At 40.6% G+C, this 20,784-nt stretch overlaps 1 pseudogene; it reads left to right on the forward strand.

The window, feature by feature from the left end:
* The first annotated feature begins 2,428 nt into the window (after positions 1 to 2,428).
* The window catches only part of LOC119901457, a 29,205-nt pseudogene continuing 10,849 nt past the window's right edge, over positions 2,429 to 20,784 (forward strand).

Raw genomic sequence — 20,784 nt, forward strand, 5'->3', positions numbered from 1 at the left:
CTATGTTACAAGAAGTTGTGCATTACTGTCACCAGATCATGGGGATGAGGGGAAACAGATCACAGTGATCAAAGGAAATGTTGTATCTAATCCAAAGAAATCACATAGACAGCAAACAGGGCCTTGGATTGATGCTTAAAGGAATATTGACTATATGAAGGATAAGAAATTGCCCTAATTGACTGAAACAGACCTGAGTAAGGGGTAAAACAGTGTAAAGCTATATCATTACAACTGCACTAAATTGTGAAGGTGATTAATCAGAACACACTGATATACTGTAAGATCTAAGTAAGCTAAACTCAACGGAGGAAGGCAATAAATTTTAATTATATTTAAATGGACTACTGTCCAAGAGTTTCCATCTCTGTTTCATTCTCACCTCCTGCCTCTGACTGTGGTTATCTCTCATCTCCTTCCCATTGAAATCCCCATCCTCCCCCCGTCACTACTCTCTCTCTCTTGTTGTCTCTCTCACTGCCTTTACTCCCTCCTCCCTAATACGCTCTAAATCTATTCAAAGCTCATCAGTTGATCATCAGCTGCAGAGAGAGAGAGAAGCTGAAGCTGAAATACAAAGCAGGGAGTCGTGACACAAGAACACTTCTCCCTGCTGGGGTGTGACAAAAGCCAGTAAATGAATGGTTGGGCCGGTGAACAGCTTTATGGTTGTTTGTGTATCTGTGTGGGCAGGAGGCGAGGGAGGGCAACTAGAGTTGCTATCCTTGTGAGTACCAACTCTTTACAGTTCTTATGTATATAAACTCAGCAAAAAAAGAAACGGCCCTTTTTCAGGACACTGATTTTAAAGATAATTCTGTAAAATTCCAGATAACTTTACAGAACTTTATTGTAAAAGCTGTAAGTAAAGTCTTCTATGCTTGGTCAATTAACCATAAACAATTAATGAACACGCACCAGTGGAACAGTCATTAAGAAACTAACAGCATACAGACGATAGGCAATTAAGGTCACCGTTATAAAAACTTAGAACACTAAAGGTGTGTTCACATTGAAAGCGAATCCAGCGTTTTGGGCGGCTTGATTACATACAAAGTCAATGCAAAGCCGCAAATTCCTGTGAATTTGCTCTGGGCGGCGCAAAAGAGGCGTTTGTTGCGACATTCAGTTCAAATTTTTCAACTTGGGGCGAGAAATTCGCTTGACGTAATGTTGCGAAAGCCTTTCAGCGTGAGATTGTCCAAACGTCACCGCTTCGGAGCGTTATTTGGAGAGGACCTGGCAAGCGGTGTAATGACAACCTGCTGGCCGACGGAGAGCTGCTAAAGAACGGGGAAGTGTACGGGGAGCAGCGCAAGTCAGCAGGACAACTTCTAAAATGTTTGTTTTCTGAATGGAGCTCGGATCAATCGAGGCTATGCCAGCAGAGCTCTGGGTGGCGGATGTGCACGGAAACTTGCTGCTGATAAGCTCGAGTGAAGATAAATCAATGTTGTAATCCTAAAAGCTAAAGTAAAAAGCTATTTTAATGAAAGCAGTTAACTCTGAGCTCCTCCTGTGAGTAAGCGACTTTTTCGCTCGAGTTGAAAATTTTCAACTCACGTGAAGGACTTTGCGTCGCCAGCAGCGCCCCCCTCTGCACTGCCCAACAGGAAATCGCGGCTCTCTGCATCTTTGCATTGACTTTGTATGTAAACGCACCGTCCACAACGTTCACTTCGCTTTTGTTCTGAAAGCGCCATCAGAAGTTTTCACAGCTGCCTCTGAAGCCTGGGGTGCCCTGTTCGGGATGCATTGCAGGGGCGTCTTTAAGAAGACAAGTCGAAGCCAGAGTGACCGGGATCTTGGCGAGACTCTTGCCATGGACAAAATTACCTTAATTTTTATGTCCACAAAATGTTTCTTTTTAAATCTGCATGCTGCAGAGGGCCATGCTGCACATCAGATTGCGCATGCACACAACAGGGGTTAAATTGCTATGCACATGCTCATAGAACTGGAGTTACATCCAGGTAACTAGCCTACTATTTCTCCCTACCAAGCCCCGACTGCTGCAACTTTTCTTAGGCCTTCATAAATGTTCTATACCCTCATTGAATTGCTTTGCATTTGTTATCAGACATTCAGGCTTCAGACATTGTCTTTTCCATAGATAAATATTATTTCATTTGATCTTTCTGTAAAACAGCCTTTATTTTTTTCCAATAATTTAAAATTTCAAGAAACAATCAATCTATTTCTTTATTTTATTATTATTGTATTTGTTGATCCTAATGTTCTTATATACAGTATATGCTTTGGCGTACTGTTTCCATACATTTCCATACAATAAGGCTTTTTTTGAATTTGTGAATTGAGAGAGAATGAAGAGCAAATGAGCAGAGAGAGAGAACGCAAGCGCAGTGGGGGCAGGGAGGTGCAAGAGAGATCCAGAGACATGGGCTGCATGTAGAGAGAGAGAGGGAGAGGGAGAGAGAGAGAGTTGGCTAATGGGATTGAGGGAGCGAGAGTAAGGCTTAGAGAAAAACAGAGACAGAGGGAGAGATAGAGTTGGGGTACACCTGACCTTAAGGAGGGAGAGTAGCTTTTCTGCTAGCCACACACCCATACCCACACATATACATACACACACATACACATACAGGCAGAGGCAATAAGCCAGCCAGCAGAGAGCCTGCCGACCGCAGCAGCCATGACAGATACCGGTGAGTAGCTCCATATCTAACATCCCTTAGTGTGTGTGTGGGTGTGTACATGGTTTCATATGAGTGATGACGTATAATACCAGCTGTGGTTATGGGACTATAGGCATCACACACCAGGGAATGTGAACGTGTGCATTTGAATGTGTATGAGGGATAGATAGACAGATAGATAGACAGATAGATAGACAGATGGATAGATAGACAGATAGATAGCGCTTGTGTTTAATATTCTAAATTAATGATTTAATATACTTATTTTAAAATGTATTTTCTCTAATGTATATACTGTTTACTACCAAATTATTAAATTTACCATGGAATATTTATGAAACTATAATAGATCAAATATATAAAGTGAAATATCACAGGATAACTTGCAAATTAGTGAGTGAAATAGTTACTACACACAACTGTAATACAATCACCTAATTTAATTTCACAGTTCAAATTCATTTTTTAATTTGACGTTCCATTCTCCCTCCTGTTCTCTTTGTCTCAGCCTCTTTCTCCAGTGCACTTCTTCTCTGAGGGTCAGCTGCAATGTCTCTGTGTTGTGTTGCAATGAAGGCAAAAATAAATAAGACAAAAAAGTAAACAGCAATTGGCCTCAAAATTTATCATAGAGCTGAACCTTGACACAGTAACTATGACAGACTAGTGCTTCCCCCAAGTATCTCCTGAGTGCAGCCAGTAGGTGAAAAAATGGGGCTGCGTATGAGGCGTAGTCCCCATGACATACCTTTTCTTGCAGTTTTTGGTGTGGTGTGGTACAGGCTTGTTGTCGATTTTGGCATCCCCGTGAAAACACATTTCATTTATCTTTAATTATACAACACAAACTTTGCATTTCACGTACCATTATTAAGTAAGTGCAATAATATATGAAACTCCCTGCTGTCTCAAAAGAGGGATAGTTTTTAAGGCAAGGCTTAGAGTTGTTCCACTCTACGACATCACTTTCACATTTCCAGGAACACCAAGCTGTTTGTATCACTGGGAAATAAGACTGCACTGTTTAGCTCAAGAGTGGAGGGACAGAAACTATTCAGTGGCCAGTAGCTGTCATGCATTACAAGCCGAAGAAACACCACCACGCAACAACCCAGACCCATCTGAAGCCACTGCTGCTGCAGATTTGTCTTATTAATTGCTGATCTGTGGCATGAACCCCGTAAGCAGCATCATAAATGTAAAAACTTCAAAAAATGATCATAGAGGTGAATCAACAGCTCTCACACAGGCACAGCTCTAATAATAATATTAGATAATACGTTTCACTGTGATGGGATTTATTGCTGGAGTGCATTGGATTAGAATTAACAGTTGTTCCAAGTAATGTGTCCGCCCGCTGCATATACCTATGTTATTGTAAGTATACGTTTGTATATGTGGAAACATGCAGTGCAGTTGAAGCATCTGTAATAAGCACCCTGGGGACTCCTACACAGCACTCTGTGGGACTGATTAGTAAAGTGGTCGCCTGCTCTCTTGTAAAATACACACAGAAGCACATGCACACAGAAGGACCTGGGGGTTAGATCCTGACGTAGCCGGCTGTGTATTAGCTTGATAGCCCCCTCCACTCAGGCTATTTTCATTCGACTTACAAGGGATTAGCTGGGGTGATTACTATCTGCAGGTCTCTCTTCGCTGCGCGTGTGTGTTTGTATATAATGCATTCAAATGTATGTGCATTTGTGTAAGTAGCTCTTAAGGTTTCTGCCTGAGCTTTATTCCATGCCAATAGTGGAAGAAAGATGTTTCAGATTAATATACCCTAATCAGGCTACAGTAGCTGTGATTAGTGTATTCAACCCTTTGACCAAAAAAGAACATTGACACTGGACAATTGTACAAAACATGGGATTCCTTTCATTGACAACATTATTCTCGCTTTCTATTTCTGCCCATGGCAACTAAGTTATGGTTAAAGTTAGGGAAAGGCTGTGGTTATGGCAAATTAATCATGGTTAAAGTATTGTTAAGGTAAGGCAACTAAAACACTTGCCTAAGGTTGGCTAAAGATTGTGGTTACTGTTAATGAAAAGGCAAGTGTTAACTGCAGGTCTGTTACAGAGGCAAACTCCTCCACCACTACAACCCCCACACCGTTACTTTTCACCTTATGACATAAAGGGCACACTGTGAAGGTAATTCTTGTGATCTAATCAACTCTTGATGAAGAATCAGGAATCTCAGGATGTCATACACAGCATTGTTTATTGAAGCCTAGCCAGAGAGAATTGCCACAGCAGAGTGTAGTACCAAACCAAATCTCCAGACAGCCTCTTGGTGTACAATATTTATCCCTTTGCTATGCTATACCAAGGCATTCTTTGCTGGCCTAAATGTGTGTAGCCATCTTACTGGAAGCTAGACTCAAAAGGCACATTAGGATCCGGAGGACACGTGTGTTGCATTCTAAACGGAGACAGTCAGTCTAAGATTGAAGGCTTACCCCAAACATCTCTAAATCACTAAAACGGTGACATTGGTACTGAAGGTGACACTAGTGGAAAGATCATGGGGTCATGAAAAGAGTTCAATCACTTTGTGCCCATCACATTCCATCAAAATTTTAAAAAAGTTCCTTTTCTGAGGGGTATGAATGTACTATAATGAAATGCATATTTCACACTAATCTGCCCATTAGATTTGGATATTTCTTGTAAATAAGTGAAATCAGGACCTGATGGTGGCACTAGGAGAAAGGTCAGGGGGTCACAATTGTTGCAGGTCTAAACTACATATGATTTTAATAAATTTATGAGAATACCCAATTATGAATTTTAATATTCAGAAAATATTAATCTATAAATCTCTCGTTACCACCGGAGTTGTTATTAACCTAGAGTCTCCGGACCTCTAGGTAGCTTTTAATAATTATACAATTATTCACCAGTGATCAGTTAGTTAATAATCGCTCAATTATCTTAAATCAATCAGTCAGTCTCATATCTAAAGGGTCAATTCTCTTGGCAGGGACTTAGAAGTAGGCAATACACACAATTCCTTGGTTACAGTGAATTTATTAACTAACTAAGGTGATATAAAAAGGTGGTTAAATACATCAGAGAAATAAACAATGGGAACAATGAGAATGGAGGTTCGATTGTGGGAGGATTTGACTCATACAACAACTAATGAATGCAATTAGATGATAACTCGGTTAAATTTGTCTAGGGGTTTAAAGATTACATATGCTGGACTAAAGATAAATGGATTAGCAACTATTGGACGTCACTGACCACAGAATGTAGGGTTTTGGTCTTACTGCTTGCTGGTAAACGGCCTCACACTGGCAGAGTCCGTGCGTTCTCATTTAGGACAGCTTGAAGCTGTCAGCCAGCCGCTTTCTCTGCCAGGGAATTTCTCCGGGGGTCGGTCTCTGGGAGGCTTATTAAAGAAACTTGCAGTGGGGGCCTTCCCAACCCTGTCTCGGGTCAGGTTTAAGTCATCCTTTGTTATGCTGGCGGGACCACGTGGCTGGGGCTGACCTCGGTGAAGTTAGCTCAACGAATAAAGCTTAAAAGAACTTGGTCGTTCTTGAATTAAACTAGTGTAACTTAACGGACTGATAACTTTTAATAAAACAAAAGAAAGAAAATAAAAAAAGTAAAGTTGCTGGAACTGAGGGAAACTGAAGTCGCAGCACTTCGCGTGTGTAGTTTCAAGCGAAACAAAGACTTTGTTGCGCTGGTCGAATTCTTAGGGCGTTGCCGGGAGGGGGCAAGCCGGGCGCGTGCCGAAGCGGCGTTGAAGAGCCCGGAACAAGCCGGCAGACAGGAGGGAAGCGTCCAGAGAACAGCGGGGAAGAGAGCGAACGACGTCGTGTGTCGCGCTTTTGTTGTCTGGGGCGTGGTTCCCCAGAGGGCAGTCCTTCGTTTCCCGCAGGGCGGGCCGTTTCCGGTTTCCCGAGGTACTGTCTTTCTAAACTTTTAATATGTCTATACAAAGGAAAAGAAAATCTATTTGCGTGTATTATAATCAAATATTTTCCCACAATCAAACCTCAATGGTCAAACGGTTGTACCGTTCTAAGTTTAAGCATTTGGTAACAGGAAAACAATTGTCAGTAATTAGACCTTAAAAGGTTAGCATTTCAGAATGATGGCATGTAATACTTATTTCGTCCACTTGGGGGAGCTCAGGTTACATTACGACAGCTTAGATTAATCCAAAAACTATCTTTCCTTAGGAACTGGGAAATTTTGTTATTTAGCCTTAAATTCAAGCTGGCAATTAATAGAGTATAGTATGGCATTTCTTTATCATTAGTTCTAAAAATTGTGTGGGAAAGTATTGTGAACAAGCATTGGTTACACATAAAATGAAGGAGTGTCCTTAACCTTGCTGAAAATTGAAACACTGCAAAAGTATCTTATTTAGATTCTTTTCAGCAATAATACCAACAGATAGCAACAACATGGTAACATAACTACTCAAATAGAGGCAACACCACAACTAACTTAGCAAGGATTATTATTTGAAGAGCAGTTTATAATGAAACACTGTTTTAGCTCAAGAAGGTGTCCCCTTTTCACATATCCTGGCTTATCATGTTTGCACATCAATCTTTGTTTGCATAAGGGAGTTCACGTCTGTGTCTCTGGTGTCCTGGAGTTCCTCATCTAGGCGTGAAAAAGAGTATCTCTTTGATGAGGTAATGAAACACAGAGCAAGGTCAGTTGCCACGGTGCGTGGGGGGGGGGGGCAGTTTAGGGTTTCCTGACCCCTTTTAAGGAGAGTTCTGATAGGCTGTTCAGGGAAACGCTAATCACTGGTTAAGGTCCCTTTTGTCAGTTTAACAGTCAGGCACCGAGAGGCTTATCTTGGCTGTTGCCAAGTGGCCAGTTTTACGATCCACTGCCTCAGGAATATCACTTAGGGGAAGCAACCTTTCACCTTTTCCTTTGGGTCTCTTCAGCCATCTGTTGAAAGTTGATATCTTTACCCCCTCCTTTCTCTCTCCCAGGGAGAGAAGAGGAATTTGGAGTAGCCCAAATTTATTTAATATAAAATGCACAAATCCACACTGTTGGTCCACTACACAATGAACATTAGGCTTCATCTTCTGAGGCACGGAACAATGTGTTTCTCAGGAGGAAGCTTTGATGGATGAAAGTTCTAAAGGAAAGGTCAGGGGGTCACCAGAACTAGTAAGCATCATTCTCTGGGGACCACAAATATCCATACCAAATAAATAAATCGTTATATTGCCAATAGCTGTCGAGACCAATCACCATGTGTTGGCTCAACCGATGCTGTAGAGACATGGCAGTTTCCAAAGTATATGGATTCAATTGTTATGAGTGAGTATGTTTGCCTGATAATAATTAACATCATTTGTTGTTATCATTAGTAGTACCACTAAGCGGCATAGTTTTCGATTATTTTTAGATTTAGAGTCTGCATGGCTTTAAATTAATAGGTGTATTTGCTTAGACATCTTGATGTCTGCTATATGTTCTTTCTACACATCATGACAGGTATAAACATAAATTATGGAATAAATTCCCTCATTGCCGCTATGATCAAACATATATGCTAGGCTAACGTATTACAATATATGCCACATACCCACAATAAAGCTAACATTTTACAATGCTAGCTTTGGGATGCTTATTACATATATGGCGTTGGGATCCCTTGTGCAAGTGGTTGTTGATTTGAGTATAAAGAAGAGACTTAAATACTAAGTAATGCAATCCAATCTTATCCAATATTCAGACTTGCCTACAAGATAACGTTGCACAATGCACAAAGTAGCATATGCTTAACCTACATTAAAAATGTCAAATCACTTTTTTTCCACCTCCATCAAAGCTTTCCTCACATGGTGTTTTGTTATTCAGCTCACTGTGCTTATTTATACAATACTACAATAATAAAATCAGACACAGGCAACAGTATAGAGAACACATATAAACACACACTATAAACAAAAACAAAACCAATATAGACAAACTGACAAATAGTGCAATTAGCAGAGTGCAAAGAATGCAGGAGTAAATTATTATTATTGCTATTATTATTATTATTATGTACATGTCGGAGGTGGATGTGATATACAGGTACACATACACATACATGCATACATGTACACATGTATACAGTGTGATGGAGCATAGTGCAAAGGATGCTGGAATAAATAAGTATTATGTGCAGGTGTTATGTACTTGAGGTAAGTGGATTTGGTAAAGTATATACAATGTGACAATATAACAATATGAACAGTTGAATGAATGATGAATAATTTCCTATATATATATATATGGATATGTTGTCGAAGGAATGGTTTGAACAGGATTTAGGCAGCCTCTCTTCAAATCCAGCATGAACAAAAAATGTCCCAGTATTTTAATGAAGCACAATATGGTGTTGCTGACAGATGGCATACCCAGAGCACAACATTTAGTCATAAACAGAGGACTGAAAATGGATCAGACTTTGTGTAGCCTATTATAATCTATTAAAACTGCCTTGATTAGCCAGGATAGAGATCCTGCATATTGGTCTGGACATAATTCTAGTGTCCAGTAAGGTACTATGAGCTATTTAAGATATGATGGTTGGATGGAGATTGAAGTTTGCTTTGGGAGTTAAAGGACATATCCTGTGCAAAGATAACTCTGAGACTCCTCATGGTGGCGCTGGAGGCCAGAGCAATGCATCTAGAGTTACTATACCTTTACATAATATGTTTCAGAGGTGTTTGGGGCCAAGTATAATAGTTTTAACATCAAAAAATTGCAGGTCATCCAGGATTTTACATCCTTAAGGCATTGGTTTCATCTGGCTTGATCAATATAATTAGGTATCATCTGCATAATAATGAAAATGTATGGAATGTTTCCTAATAATATTTCCTAAAGGAAGCATATAGGATTGGTCCAAGCACAGAACCTTGTGGAATTCCTTGAGTAACTTTGGCATGGCTGGAGGATTCATCGTTAATATGTACAAGCTAAGATTTGTTGATAAATAGGACTTAAACCAGCTTAGAGCGGTTCCATTAATGCCAATTAAATGTTCCAGTCTCTGTAATAGGATCTGATGGTTGATGGTGTTGAATGCAGCACTAAGATGTAACAACACAGACAAGTCAATTATCTGTCATTTGGGCTATCAACAGGTTCTTCTGGAAGGCTGTCTATAACTCAGGTGTCCACAAAAACATGTGAAAGTGAGAGTGGATCTCTGGAAAAGATCAGAAACTCATCCAATTACATGTCCCTCAGGACATCATTCACCAGACATTTGCAGACTGCAGGGGCATTGGTAAGGCCGAATGGCATAACAACCCATCACGGATCTGGTCACTTAGCAGGAGTCATGGCATGGGGGTCATGACAATATCAGATTTTTCAGGTATTTCTAAGGTTCCTGAGTTTGAAGAGAAATAGGTGCCAGACGGCAGGAGTCGATTAATTTTGTCTCTAATAATTTGAATTTTCAAATCAGCTCATGAAGTGGGCTATTGGAATATATGCCTCACTGGCTACAGTGCTGAAAAGAATCCTGGGTTGTCCTTATTTTCCTCTATTAATGATGAGTAATAGGCTGCTTTGGCATTATGGCGGCCCTTCCTATATGTTTTAAGACTATCTTGCCAGACTAAACAAGATTCTTCTAGATTGGTGGAAATCCGTTTCCTTTTTCAGTTTTCAAGATGTTTACCTGCATTCATGCTAACACCAAGGGTTTAAATTTTTGGTAGGGTAGGTTGTATGGCCTGCTCTCATTCTACTACAAGTTTTGAAAGATTATGTCCTCCCCCCTCATATGTTTGGTTTGGTCCACTGCCTACCTTTTTGCATCTAAAGTCTTAGTGACTTTAATTTTAAAAAGCTACTAGTAACAAATCTAGTGAGTATATCAGGGTGAAAGTGACAAATATACAAAATCTATTATATTGTAGTCTAATGTATTCCCCTGCATACTGCTCAGAGTATTCTCAGTCCGTGTCTCTCCTTCTCCTCTCGCACTGTACACAGGCAGGCAGGATTGAGAGTGAATTTCTGTGGTTACGTGGATGCGTTCTGAGCTGCACAATAACACAGATAAAAACTTTCATTTACATAACCATAACAAACTGGAATAATTTACTCACTTACACTTTACCACAAAAAATAACAACAGAATATGGAGAGAAATCTTTTGGGTATGTAGATGACAGACTGAACCATAGGAGGTATAACTCTTTGCTAGTTTCTCACTGTTCGTGTTCCGTTTTATATCAATCCTAATACTTTGAATTGTACGTGAATGCTTTATATTGATTATATGCATTTTTCTTTTTTTAAAAATAGATTAATGTAGAATACATTGAGGTGATTTTAATATATATGAATGAAATTTAAAGAAATTGTTATGTAAAGTATGTCAATCGTGGACCCCAGGAATATTAGCTGATTGCCAAGACCCCTGCTAATGGGGAGCCTTCAAATAAATAAAAATCAAACAACAGGAGAAACAGATCATTTGCTGATTTAATTTAGGTTTCATATTCATGTATGTGTTTATTAAGGTGGGATAAGGAGGACTGGCATATTCTTATCTTAACATGTTGTTGCTGTTGGTGGTGTATGTTTGTGTGGGTGTTGCAGACTCTCTGAGCGAGGCACTAAAGGCTATCAGTGTGAGTACAGAGCTGATTGAGGAGGAGCTCAAGCCTCATTTGGACACAGTGCTGGCTGCTCTGCTGGAAAAGAGTAAGTCATGTAATGCACACACACACACACATCCACACACACACAAACAGACCTACCTTCCACCTCCATTCATTTACTCTGGTTTGTCACCATATCCCAGAATTGGTTATCAAACAGTAAACTATTTCACACAGCTCAGCTCTAACTTTTTTTTGCTTTGCCAGCTGTCATCTGCAGCTCAGCCTAAATATTTCTTATATATTACTAGAAAAAAAAGACTGTGCTCCAAAAGGTAGCACAACTCACTGAATCACTAAATCCAAAAGAGTCTTCGGGGGAATATAAATGTGCTCTGCAAATGTCATAGCCATCAGCCTGCTACAGTAAGCCCTTTCTATATACACGGAATATGTAACATTGCTGGATTTATCTGCCAAAGCCTAGCTTAGTTAAAATGATGATTCTGTAACATAAATCGTTCGTAATGCGTCTAATCAGACAAAACAGGACCATTACATTCAACTGCAGTGCTCGCAGAGAATAATGATGTAAAGTGATGAATTCCCCCCTCCCTTGTCACCGTACTTCTGCAAGATGAACATGAAACACAGGCTACACTACTCTTACTCTTGATATTTGGGTACTGAAATACCCAGACAAGTGATTTGAGAATGTGGCCTCTAACTACATTAATGAACTTGATGGTGAGTCAAAGAGCTGTCTTATATGCCAATGCTCTATAACAGACTGTAGGTCAAATCATGTGCACTGAATTGGTTTTTGTCATGTCAGAATTATTTTGGGGCTATGTTTTGTTTATTAAGCTGGTCTGTGCAGGTGCATAGCTGTGCTCATAAAATCCTATTAGAAGTCAAAATAGCTGAGTACTACTTGTTATGTTCATTATGATCTTTCCATAACTTACAGTTTTAAATGTTACTTATATGCCTTTCTAATATGTTATTAGTTATATAACGGTATGCGGAGTAGGCCTATATTTGATAGCGCAATTCAAATTATTAATTTATTGTGCCAAAAATCTGATGCTCGCCCTTCCCAAAAATCCTTCCACCGTGTCTGTACTGGTATAGCTTTCTAGAAGTGTCTGACCTCGTCAGATTGACTTTTCTAAGAAACTTGATTGCTTTTTTAGACATCAGACCAACATGTAAGATTTGCTATCACAGACAGTATATGTAACAAAGTGCATGTCATTAGCCTGGATTTTGTGTTCACATTCAATATTCTGCATAAGGATGGCACAATTAGCCTGTTAGACTGTCACATATATTGGGTGAAAGTGAAAGTCTGATGGTGGCAGTAGAGTAAAGGTCAGGAGGCCACCAAAACGTGTCATTTTTAAACGACAAGAAGTCATTTGAGTCTGAGTCACATTCTTTTTGACTTGAAGTCACATCACGGCTTTACTGTATAAACAAGCACTACTAGCCAAAACTAACTTCACATATTTCTAATAAATGTAGGGATGGGAAATCCTGCCATTGTTTTGATTCTGAATAAATGGATTTGTGTCCACAGAGAAAGATGCTGCTGTTGAGATTGCCAGCAGCGGGATTCTACCCACACTGGCTCAAGCCTTACAGAGTAAATGCAGCCTGAGCTGCCAGGTGGCTCTGGTAGTGGCAGAGATGGCCCGGGAAGGTAGGATAGTGCTATAGTTATAAGGAATTGTAACTCTTCAAATTTCCATTGTTCTGAGCACTTTCAAGACTTCTCATCCATGCTGCCAAAATGTTGACACATAGCTGGATGTTGTTTCATGAATCAGTTCACACATTATATGCCTTTCGTGAGTAATGAGAGTGAAAAAATAAATGAATCTCCTTTGCTCCTTGACTAACTTGTTGTACACTGGGAAAAAGCCACTTTTGAAAAGCCATACTCATGCTGAATTACGGCAAAATGTTGAATATATGAATTGTGGCTATGTGCCATCAATATTATTTTTTTCTCTCATTATAAATGTTCAATTCACACCCAAGGTACATCTTGTTTGTTCAGCCAGTGAGATTTGGGCATCCACCAAAGTAATTGGCCCATCTTCCTTTTAAAAATGGTGATGACAAAACAAGAATTACAACAGCAGAAGAGATACATTACTACCACCAACCAGTCCCAAACAGCTGTCACACACTGACAACTTCAAAACCAACCAAGCATCAGCAAAACCTTTTCCAGCTTTGTGTTGGTGGTGTAAGGGCTCCCACCCCCCCACTAAGGACAAAATTCCTAGGTTTGCTCAACACCACCAGCAACAGCATCAACCTTTATCAGGATCCTTTATGAGAAACAATCCCACAGTGTACATATAGTGTCACACATACAGCCAAAAGTAACAGCTTACTGTTAATCACCCACCAGGCCTCTGCCACGTCAAGTCTTTGTTACTTTGACCACTGTTCTGGAAGGGAGGGCCATAGCAGATACTGGCTCATCATACACCCCTCTGAATGAAATTGTTGTATACTGATAAGTGAATAAGTGAGAATCTGAATCCTTGGTTAGGAAATCCCTTCTACTTGGCATGTGGGGGAGGAAGATGGCAGGAGATGGCACTAAAATTACTGGGTCACACATACACTTTACCTGTGGTGGTCTTGTCATCAGAGGCCCTGGCTTGCCCCATTGTCTTAGGTCTGGATTTCATGTGTGTCATAGGCCTGCAGATGGATATTGGAAGTAACAGATGGATATTGGATGAACTGGGTTAACACCAACAATGACAATCTTGGTGATTGGGGCTAGAAGGGACATCTCTACTTCTTCTCTGCCATTGACCCCAGACAATCAATCAAGTCTACCCAGGCAAGTCTCAACGCAGAGCTCTTGTACAGGGCAATTGAGGGAGCTCAAATGGATGCAGCAGGGAAGAGCTGTCTCTTTCATCAACTACAGGAGAACTGTGATATATGCACTACTAAGTTGGGATGTATGGAGGTGCTTCCTCATAAAATCTTCATCACCCAGGATATGCCAATAAAGCAGAGAGGGGGAAGTATAATACAGTACCAACTTATCCAGTGTCCCAAGTGACATTGCTTGCAGTAGGACAACAGCATTTGCTATGCTGTAAGTTAAGGGGGAACCTTGCAGTGAAGATATGGAGAGCACAGCAAGAAGACCTGGAAATATTGAAAATATACCTTAGTGTATGATGGATGGTGGCCTCAATCACCTCTATCAAATTCACCATCTTAGAAGATAAAGTCTACCGAATCTTCCACAGCAGCATCTATTTTCCTATAATAATCTATCAGGGGTGGCGCGGTGGTGCAGTGGTTAGCACCGTTGCCTCACAGCAAGAAGGTTTTATTAACGTTTGATCATGAGGGTAGATTGATTCTACTTGCAAAATTAGGCTATTAGATCTGCAGATCGGACTGTCCGTCAAGGGGGAGTTCAAAAAAGGGTGTTTTGCAAAACCATGAAATATGCAAAACACCCTTTTTCGAACTCCCCCTTGACGGACAGTCCGATCTGCAGATCTAATAGCCTAATTTTTCTGTGTGGAGTTTGCTTGTTCTCCCCGTGTCTGCATGGGTTCTCTCCGGGTGCTTCCTCCCACCATCCAAAGACATGCAGGCTCGGCTAGTCTCCGAAATTGTCCTTAGGTGGGTTGTCCCCCCTGTGAATGGATAACTACATACCAGAATGTCTGGGAACTCCTTCTCCGGATGTTCAATGAAGAGTCAATATGAGGCCATCTTGATAGATACAAGACCTGTAAAAGGATGCAAGCTTTGTTATATTGGCCAGGACTGAGTTTGGAGATTAACAAAAACAAAAAATAAAGGCTCCGGGTATTTCCTCCTGCCGACCGCAGAGTGAACATGGGACCAGGAATAAACCATGGATGCTACTAAAACAGATACGATTGACTCTGCCTCTTCATCTATGGTACAATACACTGTACGTCACCATTTTTAATGCGTTGTGGATGCCCAAATCCCATTGGCAGAACAAAGGAGGTGTGACTGGGGTGTGAATTGAAAATTTATAATGACAATGCAGTAAAATAGAATGTATAGTCATATTAACATGTATCATATTACATCATATGATCATAATTATATTTATGGTTTGATTTCACTTTATATAATATACTATGGCTTTAATAAAGCACTGGTTCAAGCTGAATATTTACTGTAACACTTTATATACTGTTTGTGAAAATATGTCGCAGAATAGTGGGGAATTTTATTTTATACTTTTCATTAAGGTTAAATCTTATGTAATGTTGCAGCTGCAGTCAGGGAGCCATGCATTGAGGCAGGCCTGGTGAAGGTGCTTGTTCCCCATCTGAACAGCAATAACCAGGAGATGCTGCTGAACACTGGCAGGGCCATTGGACGCATCTGCTTCGACAACTGTAAGTAGGTCTGACAGTGCTGTCTTGGTCAGCAGGGTTTACTGATGATGACTGAACAGTATGCTTATGAGGCAAAGTCTGGGTTCTTTTGAAGGCTACAGAGAGTGACAGACACCAATTCAGTCTTCAAGTTGAAATAGGTACCATGTATATGGCCTCTAATTCTCAAATGTAAAATTATGTATTATTAAAATTGAATTAAATTTAATGAATTGTGTGCCATTAACATCAGCTGCCTGATCATTATAGTAAACCACTGAAACATGATGTTGAAAGGAGACAATTGCCTTGTTGTTGTTTTTGTTTTTGAGACAAAAATACACCAAATACAAATCAAAAAACAAAATAATAAAAGAATGTGTGTGTATATCTGTTACTTTATCCTTGATCTCTTCCACTCTCTCTCTCCCCCTCAGCATACCAACAGGACCAGTTAGTCCAGAATGGTGTAATCCCTCGGCTGGTGTCCATAATAAGGGAGTATCCAGAGAATGACCCCCTGGTCAACGTGTGCCTGCTGGCCCTCTGTAACCTGGCTGACATGGGTGATTATTTAGTAATTGCATTTATAATAATATTGAATTATGAATCAGCTGTGATTTGAATCACATCATCTCAGTATTTAGACCTGTCTTTCTACATCTGCAGGGCTGCTCTTTTAAAGAGGTGGTATTATGCTTATTTTCAGGTTCAGAATCTTAATTAGGGGTTGTACCAGAACAGGTTTACATGGTTTAATTTTCAAAAAACACCATATTTTTCTCATACTGCACATTGCTGCAGCTCCTCTTTTCACCCTGTGTGTTGTTCGCTCCGCTCTTGAGCTACAGAGTGATGCATCTTACTTGTACAAAATCTTTGTTGGGAGTTGCACATGCGCAGTTCCCAGGTAAGGACTACTAGCCAATCAGAAGCAGAGAAGGGCGGGTCGTAAGAAACAAGGTAATGTGATCCAAATCAAAGCCGCTTCAGACTGAGACCGTAACCTAGCAGATGGTATAAGTTACCCACAAGTCCACATCATCATTGTTCCACATCTTACCATCAGGACTAAACGCTGAACTGTTGCCGGTGTTCTGACGATCTTTGCTGCCTTGCCAAAAAATGCTACCATAGTGAGGAATCGATAGACTGACTCTGCTCGGCCCTGCTCCGTTTTCCATTGCAGACAGTACCCAGAGATAGTACGTAGCTTGTTGTCATAGCAACGCCACACACAACTGCCGCGATTTAATATTCAATGCGACACACACACCAGTGATCCACACAGCTTTGTCTTTTCTAAGTTAAAACGTTTCAACCTTCCTCAGAATGTAAAGACAGATAAGCGGTATGAAAAGCTTCCAGCTGTGTTTTCCTCTGCCGTTGTTGCTGCAGCGGTCTGTGTGACGGCGGGAGCAGAGGGCTCTGTGAGCGCGCGGCACATTTTTGTTCCGCCATCACTTCTTGTAAAACTGTCAATATTGGAAATCTACACAGCTGATTTCTCACCTCAAAACTTCTCAGAAGTGGATTTAGTGATGAGATTCCATATGAAAACTGTAAAACTTTCTGTTGCTGGCCTCTGTCTGGTGCAGCAATGATGATGCAGTGAATGGTGACGATTCTCTCTGACCAATCAGCAGTCTGTCATGTTTTCACTCACATTTTACTATCCCTCAGCTCGCTTGGAACCTCGATGGAGGTGATAATACCTGGATAAAAAAGTACCTGGAATCAGATACAAGTGCAAAATTTCTACAATGGAAACCCAAACAAAGGCGAGTCGAGCCAAAGGGCCTCCTCAGACTAGCTTGGTTTGAGGGCGTGCTGACCCCGCTAGCGCTTGGCAAGCTTTATGACGCGTTTTCATTATGACATCACAAGTAAAGGAAGTAAAGGGCTGGACTACAAACCAGCTGTTTTCAAGCGGTGCAGAGCAGAGTTTTCTGTGGGAGATGGGAACTCCCTTTGGGCTTTTTCACTTTGCAAACCTGTTACATGCACAAAAAAGAGATATAACTCAATAAAGGAGAGGGGAAAAGCCAAAAAGCAGAATACCACCTCTTTAATTCTTGGTCATCTTTGTGTTCTTAAGGTAAAAGGTAGCTGTATTTATTTTATTTTACATCACAGGGTTGTATAACTAGATTAAATTGTAAGATCCCTTTATGCTACTCACAAAACAAACATTATCTACAACATTATACAAAAAGGATACAGGTGCTAGGACACTTCTGTATCTATTGCCAGACAGCAGCAGGGTGAACAGGCTGTGGCTGGGTGGGTACTGTGTTTTAGTATCTTTTGGGCTTACCTCACCGATATCACAAATGCTCATTGGATGGGTGCCAATCATATGTTCTGAGTGGTGTTAATAACCTGCTGCAAGCCCTCTTGTCCTGAGCCGTCATGCTATGCCAGTTTGTGATGTTTCCAGTCAGAATGCTTTCTATTGCTCCTCTGTAAATGCCTTTCCTTAAGAAATACAACCAAGAAGAGAGCAGCAAATTTACCATTTCAAAAAAAGGCTGTGTAAGATTAGTTGTCAATGTCATTCATGTGATTATTTAAACTGGTAGTCAGGACAGTTAGTTACTTCCAACACTGTCTATAGTTACAGTATATATACCTCTGTGTTTGCAGACTCTGCGCGGGATGCCCTGGCAGAGCTGGATGTGGCAGATGTACTGACGTTTCAGCTGAAACGGGCGCCTGATGCCGAACGACGACATGTCATCCTGGAAATACTGGGCTCACTGGGCGAGAGTGGTAAGTATAGGGGTCATTTACACTGGGGACACTGGGGACATGTCCCCACCACATTTTCAAATGGCTGATTTTGTCCACATCACTTTTTGAAAGCATCTGTTAAAAACATTCTTAAAAATAGCTTGCACCAAGAAATGTTACCTAACAAATGAAAATGCTTTGAGAAAGGTTGATTTGAACAGTAAGAAAACTTGCCCTGCAATATAGTTTTCCTCATATAAAAACAGACATTTCCACTGTAAACTGGAGCAGAAAATGTCTCCAGAATACAGGAAATTACAAGTTTAATGCTCTAAATTAGTGTTTCTCAATGGGGGCAGTACCGCCTCCCAGGGGGCGTTCCGAGGACAATGGGGGGCGCTGGAACCAATATTTTGGAGGGGGGGGGGGGCACTGAGCTGCTTTTGTTTACAAAAGAGTTTACACTTAAGATTCACAACAATATGAGTTTAAACTTTAAACTACTTGCAAAAAACTGGTCTGCAACATTAAAACCTCCCAGTTTAGTCCACTGCGACTGGAAGAGACTGCATTTTTTCTCAGCTACTTGTGGTGCAGCTTCGTGCTGCTTTCACGGGAACGGGAAGTCAGAGTGTTAGTTCTAAAATTTTACCCACATGGCGTTTACTGTGTAAACACTGGAAAACTGACGCTCTCTTTCTTGGTGAAAAAGTGTTTATTTCTCTGAGGAATACACCATGAACATCTTGTTATCTCAGTGGTTCCACATTTACAAGAGGGATATTCCGCTGCACGACTCACCCTGAAAGAAACTACGCTGTGACACCAGCGAGTGACGTGGACCCACCTCGTGCTGAGTCGCAGACAGTTTGTGCAAAAGCGGACATATACTGTAATTTCAGTAGGCTATAAAAATGTAACGTTAAAAACTGAAGCCCTGTCTTGCTCTGTTGGGGACTCTAAGCGGCGCTTTAACAGAGGTGCTGAAGTTAACGTGTGTGGAATGAATTCGTGAGCTTTCTGTCTGATCACAGGCGTTGTCGGTTAGTTTCGTTTTCCCCGGCATGAGCACCTCCTCGTCTCATTCTGTCTGTTAGACGGCCGAGGGGATACGTCCAGCGAATCAGTAACATAATGCAGTATAGGGCATGTAGTAAAATATTATGAATTCTCTTCAAATAGGCTAAAGAAGTTAGTCTCCCATTGCGACTTTTTTATTTACATATCAGAGAACTCAGATATGTGGGAGAGATTCTGAATGTGCAGAAAGGTTTGAACATGAGCAGATATGTTACAGTGTTTCCCATACGTTCATTTATTTGTGGCGCCCGCCACAATATCAACGCTGACCGCTTTTTTTTACTAGGCCTATTTAAAACCTTATTTGAGCTGCAGGCAGCGCGTATTCGCGCAGCACTTCCTCTCTATCGTCTCTCTCATCCGTCTCTCGATCTCTCTCCCTCGTTAACACAGCTGCACAAATCTGTCCAACACAACGTTTTCAATGTCGGAGACCCAGTTATTAAAAGTTATTAGCAAGCATGTAAGGAGCCCAGCTAATAAGGAGAGCTAAGTTAATGTTAGAATACAGCTGGGTTTTCGAGGCTAGCATCCTGTACAGCTGCGCCACAGTTACACTGTCATTCTGTGGGAAACACTTAGGGAGTTATGATAAGTTCAGTCAATAACTGAATTAAAACTGATTAATTTATTACTGAGATGAAAAGTGGCCACAAATACATTTAAATAGGTTACTTCCCCACAAAAGAGGTGGTAAGACTTAATCATGTGTGTTGACTCAGCAGGGATGATATTAAATAAGTTAAATTATTATTATTATTAAATTGGAGGAGAATTTTTCAACAGAATGCAGGAAATTAAGTGTTTAATGCTCAAAATCTTCTGGGGAAGGACCCCCATACCCCCCCACTTATTAAGTGCCCCATCCAAGAAAACAATATCTGGCTTCACACACAGTTTCTGGGAGGAATGTGTGTTTTGAATAAATAATAAAATATTATCAGCATAAAGCAATATGTAATGTGTAGTGTTATAAACTGGAATAGGATTCTGATGTGTTGATTTGAGGATAGCCTGAGGGGAACAGGGGGAGCCTTGACTTGTGCCTTTAGTAAAAGAAAAGATTGAGAAATTTAGATTGATTGATTTTTACCTGGATTTGTCAGATATTTAATTTGATGGATTTGCTAATAACAGACATATTGAGATGAGAGTATATTGAATTCCCTAATGTATCACAATATACTAAACTAATATCACAATGTAAAATGACATATACCGCAATAGAAGATTTCATTTCATCCCTCTGGATAAAAGAACCTCCGTCCAGTCACTTTAAAAC

The sequence above is a fragment of the Micropterus salmoides genome, unplaced genomic scaffold (genome assembly GCF_014851395.1).
Source record: "Micropterus salmoides isolate LMB-PRFRI ecotype aquatic unplaced genomic scaffold, ASM1485139v1 Ms_hic_scaffold_1313, whole genome shotgun sequence".
Lineage (NCBI taxonomy): Eukaryota > Metazoa > Chordata > Actinopteri > Centrarchiformes > Centrarchidae > Micropterus > Micropterus salmoides.